The sequence below is a fragment of the Tenebrio molitor genome, chromosome 3 (genome assembly GCF_963966145.1).
Source record: "Tenebrio molitor chromosome 3, icTenMoli1.1, whole genome shotgun sequence".
Classification (NCBI taxonomy): Eukaryota; Metazoa; Arthropoda; class Insecta; order Coleoptera; family Tenebrionidae; genus Tenebrio; species Tenebrio molitor.
In genome coordinates, this window is record NC_091048.1 from 6,331,847 (window position 1) to 6,348,455 (window position 16,609).

The 16,609-nt window shown below is 32.2% G+C and overlaps 1 long non-coding RNA gene and 1 other non-coding gene across 3 annotated transcripts; one reads left to right on the forward strand and one right to left on the reverse strand.

Annotated features, from left to right (window-relative positions):
• Positions 1 to 8,499: 8,499 nt before the first annotated feature.
• Positions 8,500 to 8,572, forward strand: TRNAF-GAA (transfer RNA phenylalanine (anticodon GAA)). The gene has a single exon. It is a non-coding gene; the product is annotated as a tRNA-Phe (tRNA).
• Positions 8,573 to 8,661: 89 nt separating this feature from the next.
• Positions 8,662 to 15,040, reverse strand: LOC138125313 (uncharacterized). Of its 2 annotated transcripts, none has more exons than XR_011157406.1 (5): positions 14,801 to 15,040; positions 13,353 to 14,741; positions 12,435 to 13,218; positions 9,016 to 12,196; positions 8,662 to 8,960 (listed from the first exon to the last, which is right to left on the reverse strand). It is a non-coding gene; the product is annotated as an uncharacterized lncRNA (long non-coding RNA). The 2 variants fall into 2 exon arrangements; XR_011157407.1 differs by having other exon boundaries at positions 12,435 to 13,324; positions 13,992 to 14,741; positions 14,801 to 15,038.
• Between the last annotated feature and the right edge of the window lie 1,569 nt (positions 15,041 to 16,609).

A 16,609-nucleotide genomic window follows, 5' to 3' on the forward strand; every position in this document is an offset into this window, starting at 1 on the left:
GTTTTGGGAAACTCTGTATATCCTTGTACAGCATGTAACAGAAATAAGTACATTAAATTTAACTGGTAATAAAATTCATCGAAAAATTCGCTCCCCGCCTCTGGAGACAAGAGGTGACTAAATGTGAGGGCCGTTTCTAAGCATTTTTACGAAATCAAGATACTGCCCATTATTAGAACCTGTGCTTTGAAGATTTACACAAACGCCTCGTTAATTTATGGAGGGGGAAATGCTAAACAAAATTGCCGATTTGGAAAAAATGGTACATAGAAAAATTGTTCATCATGACGAGTTCTGTTACTGGTTAAAATTAATGTACTTATTTCTGTTCCACTCTGTATGCACAAACAAATAATTGTTACAATTTAGAAAAATGGTAGTGTGTAGTGTTTTGAGGATTCCAGATAAAATCAAGGAATAATTGAATAAAGGAATTTGATGTTAGCAAATTGGGAGAAACATCAAATTAATGTTCACTACCTACTTCTTTGCACCATGCTCTAATTTTTGTTCAACGTCAAATGGCGAGAATTGCAAATTAAAAAAATCTTTTGTTTTTATAATAACTTATAAGTAACAAAAGAAAGTAGAAAAGGAATTGGTAGGAAATATAAAAAAGGTAGGTAATGGTAACATCATTTAGTTTCGTAGAAGAAGAGTGAATGAAGACTTCAAGCTAATTAGAAATGTTTTGTGAAATTTAAGCAAAAGTAGAACAAGTGAATATTTTAAACAAATGAAAATCTTTATTTATTTTTTTTTTTCGGCGAAAAATGAACACAAATATTATTTTCTAACAAATTGAAATGTACAATTTGAAAGATTTTAAAAAAATTGAGGAATTTGATTCATTAAATAGTCTTCCAAATAAAGTTCTCCCAGAGGACGTAGACGAGTTCCTCCCAGCGGTCAGTTTACACCACAGGTGGTCGGTACTTAGCTGTTATCTGTAGACGAGTTGCTCCCGCTTATGGTCGAAGGATTAAGGAAGGCGACAGGTATATTTTTACATTTTTGAGTGCAAGATAAAGGAAAACTTACTAAATATTAAAATAAAATCTTTACTTTCAGGAATATTATTACAACATAGGTTTATCATGATAAGAACTTATTTGTACAAAATTTATTCTATGGAGTACATATTCCATTTTCATAATTTTCTATTAATTTTTGTAATGTCTCCTTTTTGTTTCTTACGTCGTTTCTCAACTTTTTCATTCCTCTGTTTGCAGATTGAATTTTGCTATACGTATATGTTTGAAAACTAATAAGTACATCTAAAAAAGCAAAAATGGAAGGATGACTAGAATAAAAATTATTTTTTAAATGTGCAGATCATAATTACCACCCCTGCAATGCAGTCTAATCCCCAACCCTTCACTACCTGCATCCAAGATTAGGATATTTTGGGTACCGGGAGGAACTCGTCTCCCCCGCTCCCAGAGCTGCAGCGGTTTTATGGCAGGGCAATAATAATTGTTACGCCTGTTGAGATGCCGATAAGCGACATAAACAGACCCATTTTCGTTCTATACCTGTCAGTTTACAGGGTAGTACTTGGACGAATTTACGATTAGGGGTTGTACTTGCGGTTTAAACCTATTGTCGGTGTTGTTAAGTTTTGTACAATGGTACCCTGCCATAAAACCGCTGCAGCTCTGGGAGAACTATACGATTCGTAGTCAATGTTATGCAGATCATTTTTGCGGTGGTGTTACTCATGTCAACGATGCTTTCCAATTCGACTCGTGCTGCGCACTCGTCAAATTCATATCCCAGTGCCGTTGACAATCGTAACACCACCACGAAAATAATCGGCATAACATTGACTACTCGTCGTATAACTGAGTATACAATAAAACTAAAGTGGAGAAGTCAATTTATTTGAGATAGGCAACCTAAACTTACAGATGCATTAGGCGTATGTTCAGTAAAATAAAAAACTCACTGCATAATGCAGCTTTTTTTGGAAATCTATTGTGGGTTGCATTTTCAACTCCGTCGAGCTCATTGCACGAGAAAACCCCAAACTCGAGTAAAACAATTATTTATTATACTATTTTCAACACAACTAATGAATTGACATACACCTCAGTGGCGGCTCGTGGCATCTGGTCTTGGGTAGGCGACTGGGTACTCAGCAAAGTAAAAACAAAATAGGTTAGAATGGCGAGTCGCTGACAGCGGGGGAGGGGGGTTCGGGGGGCGGCAGCCCCCCGAGTAACGCGCCGCAAGCAAAATTTTTGTAGAATTATTTATTAAAATGATCGCCCCAATGTTACTGTTAGCTCTTTATTTAAAACCTTTATTTTTTAGGGGGTCATTACCCAAATGACATCATGGACCAGCCGTCCCTGTTAGGTTTTATATATCAAAATGATTCGTCTGTCTTTTTCATCATGCCCTCGAAAAGCGAGCTCCTGTTTCGCCAAAGTAACTGTGACGTCAATTAAATACGATAATAAAATTCGGTTTTTCCTAATTTCTTCATTGTACAATTTAATCGACAGAGCACTATGTTCAGTGAGAGCATCTTTAATTGTTGTATTATTTTCCAAACGTTTGAGACTTAAAATATTCGTCAAATGTTCTTTCGATGATTCATGGTTTTTTACGCTCGTTGGCAGATTTTTTAAATCAGAATACCCCTTACAAACCCAAACATTTTGTTTTACGGTAGATAAAAGTAAACACGGCCAGCAAAATAAAGCTTTTTTAAATAAACTCCACACAACCAATTATGATTTTCATACCAACTTACTTTAAACGGCCAAGAAAATACCTGACATTGTTTTTTATCCGAAGACAGAATATTAATATTCGGTGTGGGGCGATTCATGCTAAAAATTTCCCTGCGTTCTTGTTCATTTCGCCGTGAAAACGGCGTTTCTATCAAACTGCATATAATGTCGTTATATACATCCATTTAATTAAATAAGAATGGGAGAAAGTATTCATTAGCTCTCCAAATAATCAAAAATACTGTAAGGTAATATTAAAAGATCGACCTGATTTAGTTTAGGCGCCAACGCCGAAAAGCCAACGGTCAACCTGTTATTGTCTTTTATTATAAACTTAGGGACAGTACCTACTTATTATACCAACCTGACCTGACCTGAACAAAACCTGCCAAAGTAATTCAACACCTGAAAAACACCTGAGGACCTCTGAGGAATCACCTAAATCTCCTGTTTTAACTACTACCGCTAAACACTGAAACAACCTTGACTAAAGCAAACTTGCCATAAAGTTGAAATTAGCCGAGCACGATACATTTTTCACGTGTGCTCACGAAAAGCGGCGGAGGCGAACGAAGAAATCGCCTGAAATCCACTATTTTGTTGTGAATATCAACACGTCAACCATTGCTTTCGCGCAAGATCGCTTAGCTTTTCGCTTTGTAATTGTCGTAGTGGAAAATAAAACAGTCAAATCTTAAAACTTCCAGATTGTCGCCGACCCCGTGGCCGACCCGCTAAAGGCTGAGCAGAGCAATGAGATGGATAGCTATGGCGCACGACTTATTTCGCACTTCATTAGAAAAGTTACAAAAAGATCCGATGAAAATGAGAATTAAAATTAATACAATATACGTAACAGTATTAAAATAAAAAATTTATTTTTCTAAATTTCGAAGGTTAGGCGGTGCCTACCTTGCCTACCCTGACCAGCCGCCACTGAATTACACCTGCTGTGCTTGCTACTATTCGTGTCCTCTTTTTTTCGGAGGCCTGTACTTCCTGGAGTTTCTTCTCTCCTGCCAGATCGTCAGTGCTGCCGGGATATTAAAAATCCTGTCTAACACTACAGGATTATTCACGAGAGGGGTACTTCTGAATTACTTTTTGCTGAAACCCATTATACCGGGTGAGTGAAGTTTTACCGCCCGCACGGTTAACCCTATTAAAAAATTAGTAAAAATTACGAAACTTTAGAGTTACATTTAATATCAAATCCCATTGATTTCAAAAACCGGTGATGTTTTCATGAATTCAATGACACCAAATTTTTCCTAAATGTTTGAAAGGACTCTCATTGAAAAATTATGTAAACTAATGTAGCGGTTATTGAATTAAAACAAAATATTTACCTGTTTCATTAAAAATTTTGAAATTTTTACAAAATGTTCTACAGTGATACACAATCATTCCTGAATTTTTTGAGAATTTTAAATTGATTAGAAGTGGGTGTTTTCGCTCGGGCGGTAAAACTTCACTCACCCGGTACAGGGTGCTTTAAAAACCCCGCCGCTCAACCAATCGCCCTTTCCGAACAACTTCACAGTCTAAAGGCTGTATGACACGATGCTAAATTTTGTAGAAAATTTGTTAGAAAATGAGAGAGGACCAATGAACGGTCAGGATCTGACAAAGACAGACTATGATCCTGATCGTTCATTGGTTCTGTCGAGGGTCTTTCTCATTTTCTAACAAATTTTCTACGAAATTTAGCATCGTGTCAAACAAGCTTAAGGCAAAAGTCTAAAGACCTCTCTCTGATCTGCACTGGTTCCTCTCTTTTATAGTTTCGTCCCTCTCAATTCGGATTTGTATCATTTTCGGCGGAAAACGAACTCGCCGCGAATCGTGCGCACGGTAATCGGATGATCGAGGAATATTTACATTTTTTAAAATGTAACAGTACCTTTATATCAAGTTTTATTTTTGCGCAAAAATCATAAAACTGATCTGGCAACCAAGCTATTAATTAGGTAAGTACAGTTGCGGAATTAGAATTTCGGGCACTATTTTTCTGTCATTTCAATAAAATCTCTGTAAAGCACCTTCTACTGTCATCATGACTGACATTAAAAAATTAAACTTTTCTGTGTCAGTCACCCAATCAATTTTGAATTTTGAGATTTCAGTTAGTTGCACTGAGTGTAATTAAATCATCGCTTTGATATGTTGCCTACCTGTTATTATCCCACAAATGACAATTTTTGAATGCCAAAAAGACAAAAACATGAGAAGAGTAAAAAATAAGGTTATTAACCTAAAAGTTGTTTTAGAGTTTATACATTGACAATAGTGCCCGAAATTTTAATTCCGCAACTGTACATAATTCTATTTAGTTTCCTACCTATAAATTTACTTTGACTTATTGTTTAATGTCAGTTGACAATTTAAAAAAAAAACACATTTTTCTAGTACTCTGGGGGTGTCCCTGAATCGTCTGGTACAGCGTTGTTTCGTCATTTTTTAAGCACCCCGTATAACTGTATTAAGTATTTACATTTCATAAGAAATTTTTTGAAAATTCTTTTTTATCTAAAAATAAACCAATTTCTCCACTTCATGAAGATTGGTGGAAAGAAATTGAACAAATAGGACAGTTTATTGTCTATTATCTACAAGTGTCTTTTTAGAAAACATACAGAAACTATGTAATCTAAAATACATTGTCTCGTTATTTTGTAGCTTTTACAATTTTTATTATCTTAAGTACTTTTTATCAGTTGTTTTTATATTATTCCAAAATTAATATTACAAAACACAAGACTTACATAAGAATAAAATGTCGATTAGACACACTCACACGCTCCACGAGTGCGAACACCATAAAAGGAATAATGTTGAAGCTTGCAGCTTAGTCTAGGTACATAAAGCAACATCACAATGTCCACGTCTTTTTTTGCGGAAACTCATACCTGAAATAATCTTTTAAATTATTTTGTTTGTGTTCTACCACTGCTAGATTTTTTCCTTGATTTAGTGTAATAATGATAGCGTAGCTTTTTTTGCAAGAAACGACCTATCAAAGCAAATCAGAAATTATTACCTTCATTTTATTCGTTTAAAAAGAGTAATTTGATTTTAAAACAATACGATATTTTTTTAACGTTTTATTATGGTGTTTATTTATTACAAATTATTTAAACAGGGTGTCCCAAAAATGGAGTACTAACGGTGCACTACGGTGTAGAAGAGATTACCGTAAACGTCAGAAAAATGTTAACAAAATTCTATTGGACTTATTTGCTGATTTGGCGGTCTTTGAAAGTGGCACTTAACAGGTCAATTATTTTGAAATATATGTATGAAATTGTCATGACAGCTACCACTAATTGTACATATTATCACAAAGTACAAGATCACTCACCACCAATATCTAATCCTGCATAATAGAGAATTTAGAATTTTTGGAAATCGAAAAAAAATATTTTAAATCCACTACGGTAACATTGCAAGGTAATGATGTACGAATATATTTTTGTTTATATTGTATTACCGTTAATAATTTATTTATAATAATAATAATAATAAAAATAATTGATTTTTATGTCGGAAACATTTTTTCCATATTTTTTTCGTGTACATTTAAACATTCTCAATAAGGTAGTAAGTAGTTTGTACGCCAATTTTGAGACATCCTGTATAAATAGATAAAATTAAAGCAAATAAAATAATTCTTTAAAAGTAGAAGATAAAGGCTTAGTCCCTATAACACTGGCAGCATTACCCCTCTGAATCGCAAGCGCTAATGCGCTGCTTCTGGTATAGTCCATTCATTTTAAATCTTGGGTAAAGTTGTAAACTCAAAACGCCGTAAATTACGAAAGCGGCAAGTTTTCATTGTGTGGGTACTGTAAAGTAGTAATCCCTCTGTTCACATAAAATTGGTACCACGTCGTACTTTCACCATCTTATCGACGAGCAAAAGAAAGAGACCTTAAAGTATCCGCAAATAAAAAAAAATTAAAACACATTTTGCGATCAGTGACCAAAAAAATGTTAAGAGATTGTTGATTTTGTATTGGGAAATTTTGTATTTGAGAAATAAGATTACTAAATAAAGAAATAAGAGTAATTAATAAAGTATCCATTACATGTATACTTTAAAGTAAATTAATAAATAAAATAATAAAATACTTACATAAACAAATAGAAAATTAATCGTCATCTGAATCAAATTCATTAGATGATTCACCAGTATTGGCAACAAATGTTACATATTGAGTAAAATTAACGCACTGAATTCACTTTACACAACACAAGTTATTTCTTGAACGGTACAACTAAGACTGTAATTGTTTAAGTGGCTTAGGGCCGGCCGGTCCTGTATTTTTAAAATTCGGGAAAACCCCATTATTATGTACTTTCTGTCTACGCTTGGGATGTCTTATTATTACCTGCACCAGTCGTATAGATAAGGTAAGCAGAACATATTTATAGTACCTAAAAACAGATGTTTTACCGACGAATGCAAATGTATGTTAAATAATGAGCCACCCAGAACACTCGATATTTACAAGAACGCAATGCCCTCAGAAATTTATTGTTTGGGATGGTATTTTTAATAATCAAATTATTGGGCGATTTTAGTAGTAAATTTAAACACAAACATATTTCGACATTTTGATAAATGTGAATAAAAATGTTTCTAATAACTTGACCATTTAACAAATGTTAAATTTAATCAATTTCTTAATGAAGTAGGTACCTGAAATCACGCAAAAACTATTTTTCATGTTAAATTCCTATGGTCAGGTTTGGTAGTTGACACTCGGTATTGAACACAGTTTTAGATTCACTGAGCTTCGAACAAGTGTCAAAGCAGGCAAGTTTTATTACTAAACCCAAGATTTAAAATGAATGGACTATAGAATGTTTTCGCCTGAGAAATACCTACCTGTGGTATTAGACAAAAGTTTTCCCAATTCGTCTAGCAAAGAACGTGCATCATTGCTCCAAGGACCCAACGTCTCCACATCAAACGCAACAAAAAAGTAATTATCCGATAAGGATTTATATTTCCTTTTTTTCAGAACGATATTTAAAATAGCTACGTAAGGGTGGGGTTTACCTGATTAAGAATGGTCGAAAAACGGTGGTTTTTAAACATCCATATCTTCAAAACCACGACAGATGAAGGCAAGGTCCTTTTTTTATTTGAAAGATACGTCTTTCCTCTAGGGCCCCATGATTTCATTATAAATAACAAAAAAATAAATTGCATTTTGAGGACTATGCAGGAAGCTGTAACACTAAAACCTAATTCGAAATTAACAAACAAAAAAAAGTATGGGGCCTTCGGAAATTGAATTTTAAAGCGTTTGGTGCCATCACCGTGCTTCCAAAAGAATCACAGATCTTATTATACATAAATATACGTACGTACAATTTTACCACTAAATTCACATTTGAACGTTTATTTGGGAGACGAAAATATCTAAAAGCTTAGTCATGAGATTTGCTGATTAACTAACTAGACCTTCTGGCATGTAGGTACTTACGCATTTCAGGTAAAAGTAGGCCAACTGAAAAGCCGTTTATTTCATTTCAAACATTTCAAATAATGCAACCCAAACTACACGAATTCTCAAATTTTCATCAGATAAACATGGGTAAACCCTACCCTTAACTTTGGAAATGTATTGTGGGTTGCATTTTCAATTTCGCCGGGCTCATTATCACTCGTGAAATATCTTGTATAGTAATAAATATTTATTGTTATTATTGTTTCTTAGTGCTATTTTTTTATCACAATAACAACATGGCCGAAATAGCTCAGTTGGGAGAGCGTTAGACTGAAGATCTAAAGGTCCCCGGTTCAATCCCGGGTTTCGGCATCATTAAACTTTTTATTTTTACATTTTTATCATTGTGAGAAAATACCATAAATAACAATATAATATACCGCCAGAGAAATAAAAAGTGATTTAATTTTAAATTTTTATTGTTTTAAGAAATTATTTCTTGGTGAAATTTTAATTTCGTCACTTGTCACATGGTAAAATTTGGTAATTTTGCATTTTACAATAACACGTTATTACTAAAACGTAATAATCAATATTTAATAGACACGTTTTTTATTAACTTATCCGCTTAGCTCGAAACAGCTACAAGCTCCATTCTTACAGGCTCCTTCCAGTTTCTGGTCTTTGCAATGCAGCTGACACAAAAATTGAAAAGGACACACATCGGTGTAGGGAAAACAATCGTCCTTCTCGCACCCGTCTGGAAAATAAGAAACACTACAAAATGTTCCGATAAGGGGAAAACTTTTACTTACAATCTGCCACAGTTTTCAAAACATCTTTTCGTTCAAGTTTTACGTTTGGGAAATATTTCGCAATGTCTTTTGTGTCAATGTACACAGCACAGGTCACAGAAATTAGCACTGCCAGAATCACAGCGGTCTTCATTGTGAATCAGAATAGAATGATTTCTGGTACAACAAAATCCTTTTATATTACCTGACTGATTTGTTATCAACAAACTTTGCTCTACCTATGAACTCTTTATTATCGAATCTATCAATTAATTTGTAATCTTGATGGGTGCCAAGGTAAAATTTCAAACGATAATCTCTATTGTACAGTAACGTAAGAAGCCACTTGTTTGTAGATTTAAATCAATAATTATGATCAGTGATCACATTCTTTCTAGGATTATTTTCTTGTATTATCTTAGGCTAAAGAGTATGATCATTGATAAAATATATTAAAGCTGATAAAAAAAACTTTTCACAGTTTTTGAAAACTAACTTTGTAACAATTTATTTTGTGGTCAATTAATTAATGACAATTACACGATATATCGATCATTGATAAATGTAGGATTTGCGGAACTGAAGGGGAAACCATTGAACACATAATTTTTTCTTGCACCGTTTTGGCTCAAAGCGAATATAAGAAACGTCATGATATATTCGCTAAAATTATACACATGAATTTAGCAGTTAAATTTAACTTATTAAAGGATACACAACCACATTATATTTATAAACCAGAAAGTTGTTTGGAAAATGATAATTACAAATTATATTTTGATTGTACAGTTTTAACTGACATTCATATTCACCATAACAGACCAGACATTATTATTTTAAATAAACAACAAAAGCAAGCATATCTTTTAGATATAGCTGTTCCAAATTCACACAATATAACACAGACATATAACACAAAAATTAATAAATATTTAGAACTCTCCGTTGCTATGAGAAATCTTTGGTGTTTAGAAAAAAATTCGATTTTACCACTTATAACTTCAGCAACGGGAATAGTACCGCAATCTCTTTTTAAAAATTTAAAAATTCTGGATTTACGGAACACATTGGTAGTTGAAATTCAAAAAGGTATATTATTATACTCATGTCATATCGTGAGGAAATTCCTTAACATTGACACAGAACATAATACACAACAAAGTCAAAATGCGGAGGCGAGACGCCGGTAATTATGTTGATAAGCACTGCACTATTACTTGATAGTAATATCCGTAATAGTGTATGTACTCCGGCAAAATTGCCGTGCCGCCGGGTGGTGGAGGATAAAAAGATAATACATAATAATATGTCTTTCCTGTCGGATTATGAAAAAAAAGCAGACAAAAATTATTTATTTTTTTTAAAGTAGCCACGTGAAACATATCTTACCAAATTTAAAATGAGATAAGATATTAAATTAAAAAATAATATTGTGTTATTTGTGTTTATCATGACATGTGTGCTCGTACAGCGTTCACGCAAATTAATAAATCAATAAAATTAAATACGTAAATCAGATAGAAGACTATTTTCAAATTGCAAATAATAATTGATAAAAAGTGAATTGTTTATGCGCTATTTAGTACGTTAAATCGTGGAACACAATGTTGCTACTAGTAAAAATTAGCAGTTACATAATAGTATATTAAAGAACGAGTTTTATAAGGGTTGATTTGGCGCACGAGTCCCAAGTGTAGAAAACGACCCGTAGGGGAGTTTTGTATGGGACGAGTGCGCCAATGCCCTTATAAAACGAGTTTTTTATGTTATTTTTTAGAATTTGCACCCTTGTTTTAATATTTAAATTAAAAATTTAAATTTTCAAATTCTAGGGAATTTTGTATTAATTGGTAATTCAAGGTAACGGATGCAACTACATCTGCAACAGATGTTAAATGTAGAGTTTGAACATTAATATTGGAAGTTTTTTTGTGTAAATGACAATAATACACTGAAATATCGATAAAAATTTTCTTAGAGATCTATTAAACTACGAGTGCTTTAAGAGATAGCCATAAACGACTCCAAATTGAATACAATAATAGGCCTATTAGAGACGCAGATTCTAAAAATATTGTTTACTATAGAAAATGCAACACCAAGAAGGAATGAAGATATTTTAATCAAATTTGGTATATGCAATACATTGAAGTAAAGAATAAATGATATAGATTAGAAAAGAAAAGCTTCATATACACACAAGTTACACAAGTGAATCGCTAGAGTCACCCCACGGTGCTCTACATTAACGAACGCTTTTAGGCATGCTTCGAATAAGGTTTCTTCTTGAAACACAAAAATTAAAACGTAAAATAAAACGTCTTGTTTTAAACGATAACAAAAAAAAACTTCACTCCTTTGGAAGAAATAAAACAACAGAGAGGACAAATTAATCTTGATTTGATAACATTATCGACAAAACCAAAAATGTGAATCAAAGTGATTTATTTAAACATGTCAGTATTAGCTTCAAAATTTTTTGTCCTGGTACAGCTATTCGTTGCAAGAGAATAGTAGATTATATCATTAAGATATTTAAGAGTAGAAGTGAGTCTTTTTATCCTAAGCCCAGAGATTGGAGCACAAAAAGACCTTCTATAGTTTTCGATTTCGGCAAAGTTTACGGACGTTTCCTGTAATTTATTGTAAGTAACAATTATACCAGAATAAGTGATAAAATGAGTTTTACCATTAAATAAATAACGCAACGCATTAATTATTAATAATAATGAATTAATATAACGTAATAGATTTTTCGAGAGGTAGGCAACCAATAAAACGACTGTACTTATAGTAAGTATACATACTATGTGTACGATTAAGATGAGAGAGACGTTTCGATAAAACAAAATATGATGTAGCACTCTTACTTTGTATTCTTGTTGATCACACTGTATATAAGATAAATTCGTAGCACACAGTTTTGCTTTTTTATTTTTGTAAAAAAATACCACAATTTTATTATTTATTTACCGATGAAATTAAAGTATGACAATAAATACATAAATAAATACATACACTGCAATAAAAAATCAGTCTTCTCCTTATAAACGATAGTTTGGTCATACAGGTAGGTGAGGATTTTTATTACCATAACTGTTGCACGGACAATCGCATCTCTTTTTCGAAAAAGTGATTTTACTTCTGCTGCAGATGTAGTTGCAGCTTATAAGCTGCGGACATTTTGATACGTTGGACTGTCCTGAAAAGTCATTACAATTATAGGATGGTAAAAACAGGAGAAACAAAATAACACATACATACTTATTTTGTTTATTTACCTTAAAACCACTAATTAATCATGTTTACATTAACTATATTTAATGATGGAGTTAGTACGAAAATTAATTACACTTTAAAACATGTAATAAAATGCAAAATAAATATGTGTTAAATGCTATCCGACGAATATTTGGCAAAAAATATCAAGAGATAATTACCGGCTTTGCCTACGGCAGTCTTGTTCATTAAAACAAAACTTTCTGAAGGTTTTGTACATAGCGTAAATAACAAAGTCACAACAACAATGAACACAAAATTATCCATGTCTGCATGCAGTGTTGTACACTACTGATAGCATATTTGCATTTGTCATCCAATATATAAAACAATTGAAGGTACACAGGTAAACAAACAGTCATTGAAAACGGGGATTTTGTTGGGGGAATCGTATTGGGATTTACCAAATTATTCTCTCTTTCAATCTATGATTAAAAGCAGATATCATTTAGCGAAACCATAGAGCGTAACGTACTCGTATAGTACTCGTTGTGGAAACTGCTTCTTGTAACGTATAATTCTGAAATAAGTGTATTAAGTGTTTTCATTTCATAAGAATTTTTTTGAAATTTATTTAATAAGTATCCAAAAATAAACCAATTTCACTTCGCGACATTGGTGGAAAGAAATTGAACAAATAGGACACTTTATTGTTTATTATCTACAAGTCTCTTTTTACAAATCTTACGGAAACTAATCTAAAATACATTTTCTCATAACTTTGTACAGTTTTTGCATTTTATTATCAATTGTTTGGTCCTATATTATTCCAAAATTAATATTACGAAACACAAGACTTAGGTACATAAGAATAAAACGTCGATTAGACACACTCACACGCTCCACGAGTGCAAACACCATAAAAGGAATAATGTTGAAACTTGCAGTTTAGTCTACATAAAGCAGCATCGCAATTTCCACGTCTTTTTTTGCGAAAACTGTTCCCTGAAATAATCTATTAAATTATTTTGTTTGTTACCACTGATAGATTTTTTCCCCGATGCAGTGTAATAATGGTGAATGAACAGGGTACCTTTTTGCAAGAAGCGACCTATCAGAGCAAATCAGAAATTACTTACGTTCATTTGCTTCGTTTATAAATAGTGTTTCTGCCATCAAGAGATAGCAAAATAAAATTACGACTAATCCAAATAAAATTTTCATTTTCACTGCGTGGATCTTACTCTTGACATTGACTCTTGTATGATTACATTTTTAATAAAATAATATTGAAGATAATATTATAATCAGCAATAGAAAATAAACATTGTAATACTTTTAATCAGTTCTTGTAATTGAACATTATATTCAAAACAACAAACATACATATAATAAAAATTTGCCTTAACTGTTCAATTTATATACAGTCTGGTTTTAAAAAATGACAACATGAAAACAACAAATAAAACAAGCATTGTTTTGTTTTGATTATTAAGAGGACAAAGATATTAAAAATCGAAATGAATTAGAGAGAAAAGGAACAAAGAGATCAAAATCTCGAAGAAATGTAACAAAAAATAAGTAAAAAAAGATTGTGTGACTAATTTAAAATATCATTATTTTTATTTTAAATTTACTTAAAACCGTCATTGGGTACCATTAGATACTAATTAATTCGCTATTATTTTAAAATATTTTTTTTTCAAATTTGGGAAATTTGTATATTGAAACATATCGTGTAATCAAAAATAAAACAAATCAAGAGTACTACTACTTACCACTTATTTTGAGATAATTGTTGCTTTTACAATACAGTAAACGTCTGTAAACTTTGCCGAAATCTAGGTTAACAACAACACATCGTTGACGTTTCTTTGACATTTCCGTGAAAAATCTGCTTATCATTGGCGTCGCGTTTGGCAATAAAGCTGGTAAATTACCCGTTTGGTAAGATGCTAACTTCACTAGTAACATTTTTGTGCAACAAATGCTGCCTGAGATGTTAACCCCACGTGGTAGAAACAGAAATGATCAAAAAAGTTTGTGAGTGTGCACTTTGGCGTCCCGGAACTTGCTGTCGAAGACTACACTAAAAAATCTTCTAACTCATTATTCGTTAAACTAAATTAATAATTCCTCTCGAGAGTTATCGGTAACAGCATAGATTCGAACCACGCAGAAATTGCTACTTTTACAGATATCACTTGAAAAAACTTTTTTTTTAATTATTATTAGTGTTCCTAGTGTTCTTTTCATAATGTACTGACTCTTTTGTCCATTTTATAAATTTTATTATCATTGTTAATCAAAGAAATATAACTAAAAACTAAATATGTATAAACATAGAAAATATATAGGTACTGGCAGCGATTAAAATATCTTGTTGACATCTTAAAGACAACTACATTTTCTGAAGCTACAGAGTCCTACATGGGGATAGAAGCAGCAATCGCTGCAGTGTAGATTAACAGTACATGGTCTGTTCACACATGAGGCTTTAACAGCTGCACGAGCAAATCTTCTCAGAACTATAGAAGAAATATTTTTAGTAACCAAAACACAAAAAAATCGTACTGAGAACACTTACCAGGCCTGTCTTCTACATCGGACGATTCAGTGGCAATCAAAAGAGTTGCCAAAAGAAGACTGAAGACAATAAGTGATTTCATTTTGATGAGAGATAGCTTCTTGTACTTGATTTGATGTTGCTGCAGAGTGTGAAGGTGTGGTTATGCCACTTTAACGTCGGTGACACATCTTTTATATGCAATTTAATGGGGTCAGGTTGAACACGGGGAATCCTTAACTCCACACTAGCCGTTCTAAGAAACTCAATGTAGCAATCCTTTTATCTTTGTTTTTAAAATATAAAATACCGTTAATGCAATGTGTGTTTTATGGAGATATTATTTTAAATGTAGCAACTTTATCTTTGCAAATGAAATAAAGATTTATAATTTGTTTGTTGTGTTTAAATGAGATTTGAAAATAAGTTTCAAAGATTCATTCACATTACCGATGATGAAATTAGATAGAATGTTCTTGATTAAAAATTATTTCTAAATTTAAAATTGTACATTTTTGAACTAGGACTTTTTACCTTGTTTATGTTTCTTACTTAATACACGTAAAAACAAGATCACGTATGAATATATTTTGTTGTAATTGAAGACTTTATTGCTTTTTCTTTGATTTTCCGGGTGGCAACTGTGCATACGTCTCTGACTCTGTGTCTGTCTGTGGAGTTTTCTTTCGTTTACTATAACTTCCGCCAAAATATACGAATTTGATTTTTTTTTTGTACGTAATCTTTGTCTTAGCAGGGGCTCCACGCCTATTAATTTTGGTTCCAACTGGACCAGTAGTTTTGGAAATATACTCAATTTAATGTAATTCATTTGGTTCACAATAACTTCTATAAAAAACACAAACACCGACCGGAGTGTTTCTTTGTTGAAAACATTTCTTTTGCTGTTTTAAAAATTGGTGTAATTTTTCATTACATTTTTGTCTTGATAAAAATGTTACAGCTTATGAAATTTTGTACCCGTCACCACGTGCAGTCGTTGTCAAGTTTATTTAATGTCCAGTTTATGATTAAATGTCTTTTTTCTTTATTTTGTGCTCTATTTTTTCAAAACTGCACACTTACGACAGAAAAATTTTTTCTCAACGGGCGCAAGATCAACGGTCAGTGGTAGGTACATAATTATAATGGTTTGTCATTGTTATTACATTTAGTTAAATGCGTAGACAATTAGACATTATTATGGACATTATTTTTTAAATTTCCGTACCGATATGTGTAGGTATATTTTATTACGCAAAATAAAAGCTGAGACCAAAGTCTATTTTTAATTCAAAATCAAAGAAATTCCTTTTCGAGAGGATTTCCCTTGCTATTCAACATGGAAACGCTGCAAGCATTCGGGGCACTTTTCCAGATTCCGCATTATTATCGGAAATTTTTGTATTGTAAACCAAAAATGTTATGTGCTTAAGTTGATTAATTATATTTTTAATTTGCTAAGGTTTATTAAAACTTAGTATAAATGTTGTATATAATACTTATTATTTAATAGTTTTAATTATTTAAACTGCCAACGACATTTTTTTTTTAATTTTTAGATTATAGATTATTATAGTTTCATAATATTTTCCATTAAGGATAATCGTGTCTATGATAACCACATAATAGTAATTTATTATACGAGTTTTATAAGACACCATTTTGTCGCACGCGTTTTTAGAGCACGAGGAGCGAGCGACGAGTGCTATAAAGCAAACAAGTGCGACAAAATGGCTTATAAAACGAGTATAATACAATATTTTTTCTATTTTGCCCCTTAAATTTAAAAAAAGTTCAAAACATAATGCTAGGAAAATTATATTTGGC